The sequence below is a fragment of the Oncorhynchus masou genome, unplaced genomic scaffold (assembly GCF_036934945.1).
Source record: "Oncorhynchus masou masou isolate Uvic2021 unplaced genomic scaffold, UVic_Omas_1.1 unplaced_scaffold_1909, whole genome shotgun sequence".
Classification (NCBI taxonomy): Eukaryota; Metazoa; Chordata; class Actinopteri; order Salmoniformes; family Salmonidae; genus Oncorhynchus; species Oncorhynchus masou.
The window spans coordinates 16,108-21,476 of NW_027008407.1; positions in this window are offsets into that span (position 1 = coordinate 16,108).

Below are 5,369 nucleotides of genomic sequence, written 5' to 3' on the forward strand. Positions count from 1 at the left end.
GGCACTCGAGGGCGCGAGGCTGCCCTTAATTACACACAGCTGTCGCCATCATTACGTGCAGCTGCGCAATATTGGACTCACCTGGACTCCGTTAATTCATTGATTACCCCCTCTATATCTGTCTGCTCCTCAGTTTGTTCTCTGTGTCAGCATTGATGTCGTTATTTTTCCCCTGTCCAGACGCTGTTCCTGTTCTGTTTCATGTCCGTTGTTTATTAAATGTTCTCCCTGTACCTACTTCTCGTCTCCAGGGTCAAACCTCAAATCTCTGTCATTCTGTTTTGAAGTGTAAATGAGCTGTTTCGTCAGTTGACAGACAGGCTGAGGAATGAAAACCTGCCACTTCTCTCCAGGCTGTAAAGACTACTGTCATGACATAAGCCAGTGTACCACTTTCACCTGTCTTTTCCTCTCTATGTCTCTGTCTCTCTGTCTCTGTCTTTGTCTCTGTCTCTCTCTCTCTGTCTCTCTGTCTCTGTCTCTCACTCTGTCTCTCTCTCTCTGTCTCTCTCTGTCTCTCTCTATCTCTCTCTCTCTCTGTCTCTCTCTGTCTCTCTCTGTCTCTCTCTCTCTCTCTCTCTCTGTCTCTCTCTCTCTCTCTCTGTCTCTCTCTCTCTCTGTCTCTGTCTCTCTCTCTCTCTCTCTCTCTCATTAAACATTACACATACAGAAGTTTCAAAACAATAAAGACAATCCAAATGTTATATTATATATATATACAGTGTTTTAACAATGTACAAATGGTTAAAGGACACAAGATAAAATAAATAAGCATAAATATGGGTTGTATTTACAATGGGGTTTGCTCTTCACTGGTTGCCCTTTTATCGTGGCAACAGGTCACAAATCTTGCTGCTCTGATGGCACACTGTGGTATTTCACCCAGTAGATATGGGAGTTTATCAAAATTGGATTTGTTTTCGAATTCTTTGTGTGTCTGTGTAATCTGAGGGAAATATGTATCACTAATATTAGGCAGGAGGTTAGGAAGTGCAGCTCAGTTTCCACCTCATTTTGTGGGCAGTGAGCACATAGCTTGTCTTCTCTTGAGAGCCATGTCTGCCCACGGCGGCCTTTCTCAATAGCAAGGCTATGCACACTGAGTCTATACATCATCAAAGCTTTCATTAATGTTGGGTCAGTCACAGTGGTCAGGTATTCTGTGGTCTCTCTGTGGCCCTGTGTTGAATCGACTGTGGCAGCCATTGTTCTGGCCGTCAACGGCTCTCTGACAAACAGCGAAACGAGAGAAAAACAGCGAAACGAGAGAAAAACAAGTTTTTCGAAGAAGAAGGTACATGTGCTGACAGGAAGACTGAATTAGAGCCATATATAGACTCTATCTAAATATATTTTATGTAAACATAAATGTGGTTGTTTGAGCTGAACGTGTTTGTTTTACTTTTCTGTATGGGTGATTTACAAACAGTCAATAGTTTGAACACACCTACTCAATCAATTGTTTTTATTTTTTATTTTAAATTATTTTCTACATTGTAGAATAACAGCGAAGACATGAAAATGATCAAAAACGCATATGGAATCATATAGTAACCAAACAGGTGTTACATATTTTAGTAGTAGCCACCCTTTGCCTTGATGACAGCTTTGCACATTCTTGGTGTTCTCTCAACCAGCTTCACCTGGAATGCTTTTCCAACAGTCTTGAAGGAGTTCCCACATATGCTGAGCACTTGTCGGCTGCTTTTCCTTCACTCTGCATTCTACCTCATCCCAAACCATCTTAATTGGGTTGAGGTCAGGTGATTGTGGAGACCAGGTCATCTGATGCAGCACTCCATCACTCTCCTTCTTAGTCAAATAGCCCTTACACAGCCTGGAGGTGTGTTGGGTCATTGTCCTGCTGAAAAACAAATGATAATCCCACTAAGCGCAAACCAGATGGGATGTCGTATCGCTGCAGAATGCTGTGGCAGCCATGCTGGTTAAGTGTGCCTTGAATTCTAAATGAATCACTGACAGTGTCATCAGCAAAGCACCCCCACACCATCACACCTCCTCCTCCATGCTTCACGGTGGGAACCATACGTGTGGAGATCATCCATTCACCTACTCTGCGTCTCTCAAAGACACGGAGGTTGGAACCAAAGATCTCAAGTTTGGACTCATCAGGCTAAAGTACAAATTTCCACCGGTCTGATGTCCATTGCTCATATTTCTTGGCCCAAGCAAGTCTCTTCTTCTTATTGGTGTCCTTTAGTAGTGGTTTATTTGCAGCAATTTGACCATGAAGGCCTAATTTACGCAGTCTCCTCTGAACAGTTGATGTTGAGATTTGTATGTTACTAGAACTCTATTTCAGTATGTCATGTTGTGATTGGCTGGTATTTCAGTATGTCATGTTGTGATTGGCTGGTATTTCAGTATGTCATGTTGTGATTGGCTGGTATTTCAGTATGTCATGTTGTGATTGGCTGGTATTTCATGATGTCATGTTGTGATTGGCTGTTATTTCGGTATATCATGTTTTGATGGGCTGGTATTTCGGTATATCATGTTTTGATGGGCTGGTATTTCAGCATGGAAGGATGTGATTGGCTTGTATTTCAGTATGTCATAGTGTGACTGGTGTCTCTCTCTCTCTCTCTCTCTGTCTCTCTCTCTGTGTCTCTCTCTCTCCCTTCCTTTCTGCCCTATTAATCCTGTCCTTTCATCCCACAGAGCAGTGAGTCATAGACCACACAGGGTAGTAAGGAGAGAAGGTGAGGAAGAGACGGTTGGCATGCAGGGCCTGCATCTCTGCCTCTAATACCTATAGTCATCTCAATTCCACCCCTCTCTTCTACACATCTGTTCCTGCCACGACCTGTTCCATAAACCATTCAACTGATCTGTAGTATGATACAGTAACTAGAATATATAATACCCTGATCTGTAGTATTATACAGTAACTAGAATTTATTATCATGACACAAGGTGAGACCCAGATGCAGACACAGGAGTCAGATGGTTGGAGTTTACAATGTTTATTAATCCAAAAGGAGTAGGCATGAGAATAGTAGTGGACAGGCAAAAAGGTCAAAACCAGATCAGAGTCCAGGAGGTACAGAGTGGCAGACAAGCTTGTGGTCAATGCAGGCAGTATGGTCAGGCAGGTGGGTTCAGAGTCCAGAAACAGGCAAGGGTTAAAACAGGGAGGACTAGAAAAAGGAAAATAGCAAAAAGCAGGAGAACAGGAAAAACGCTGGTTGACTAGGAAAAACATACAAACTGGCACAGAGAGACAGGAAACACAGGGATAAATACACTGGGGAAAATCAGTGACACCTGAAGGGGGTGGAGACAATAACGAGGACAGGTGAAACAGATCAATGCGTGACAGCCCCCCCCCCTAGTGACGCCCCCTGGCGTCCTACCTGGGCACATACCTGGCTGACCGGGGTGTCGGCGGTGGAAATTGGCGATAAGGGTCCAAGATGTCTTTGCAGGAACTCAGCACCTCTCCTTCGGGCCACAACCCTCCCAGTCAACCAGGAACTGGAAACCCCTGCCCCGTGGTCGAACCCTCAGGAGGCATCTCACCATGTACGCTAGCTGGCCATCGATTACCCGGGGAGGCAGGATGGGCCTGGAAACAGAAGACAAAGGACAGTGAGACACAGGCTTGGTGTGGTTTCCAGATCTTGGTTGGCTCGCTCCGACTGACCGTTGGTTTGGGGATGGAATCCAGATGACAGGCATTCTGCACCCAGCCAATATGGTTGCAGAATGCCCTCCAGAACTGAGATGAGAACTGAGGACCCCGATCGGAGACCATGTCTACCGGGAGTCCATGGATCCGGAAAACATAAGCTGGGCTGTCTCCTTGGCAGAAGGTAGTTTGGGGAGAAGGATGAAATGGGCAGCCTTGGAGAACCGATCGACTACCGTCAGAATGACAGTGTTGCCATCAGACGGAGGGAGCCCAGTGACAAAGTCCAGAGATATATGAGACCAGGGATGATGAGGGACCAGTAGTGGCTGCAGGAAGCCAGAAGGAGCTTGTCATGGAGTCTTGTTCTGAGAACACACAGTACATGTGGTGACAAAGGCAGAGACGTCAGGGACCAGAAACATTGTCGAAGGAAGGCTAGTGTACGACAGGACCCTGGATGACAGGCCAGCCTAGAGGACTGAGGCCATTCCAGGACCCAGGACCGGACTGGGTTAGGGACAAACTCCAACATCCAAAACATCAACTTCCACCACAAATTGACGCAAGGAGTCAGGATGGATGAGAATGGGAGCTGTTTTGAACAGATGCTTCAGGTCCACAAAGACTTTGTCGACAGGAGGAGACCATTTGAACGGTGCCTTGGGGGAGGTGAGTGCCGAGAGGGGGACCGCCAGGGGGCTGTAACCCTGAATGAAATGACGGTAGAAGTTAGCAAAACCAAGAAACCGTTCAAACTGCACCCTGGACGTTGGTTGAGGCCAATCCACCACTGCTTTCACCTTTCAAGGATCCCATCTGAACATTGCCCTCAGCAATATCCCAGAAAAGTGATTGTAGAGTGGTGGAACTCGCACTTCTCGGCTTTCACGAATAGTATGTTATCCAGGAGGCGCTGAAGGACCTGTCTGACATGAAGAACATGTTCTTGGGCAGATTGGGAAAAAACAGGATGTCGTCAAGGTAATCGAACACAAAAATTGCTTAGCATGTCCAAATGCACATTGTTGACCAAAACCTGGAAAACAGCGGGGTCGTGGGTGAGTCCAAATGGCATGACCTGGTACTCATAATGTCCACTGGCAGTGTTGAAGGCAGCCTTCCACTCATACCCCTCGCGTATACGAACCAGGTGGTTGGCATTCAGAAGGGTCCAACTTGGAAAACATGGTGGCTCCCTGGAGATTGTTCAAACACCGAGGAGAGGCGAAGTAGGGGATAATGATTGTTCACTGTAATGTCGTTAAGTCCTCCTTAGTCAACGCACGGATGCAGGGTCTTGTCCTTCTTTTCCACAAAGAAAAACCCTGTGCCTGCAGGAGATGCAGACGGACGGCCCCAGTGGCCAGAGAATCCTCTATGTACTCCTCCATAGCTTTGGTCTCTGGTAAGGACAGAGAATACAACTGACCCCGACCTGTATACAGTAACTATAATATATTATACCCTGACCTGTAGTATGATACAGTAACTATAATATATTATACCCTGACCTGTAGTATGATACAGTAACTATAATATATACTACCCTGACCTGTAGTATGATACAGTAACTATAATATATAATACCCTGACCTGTAGTACGATACAGTAACTATAATATATTATACCCTGTCCTGTACTACGATACAGTAACTACACCAAGCCCATCTAACAATCTCATGATGCCAATCCCCCAGGATTTAGAACCAGCATT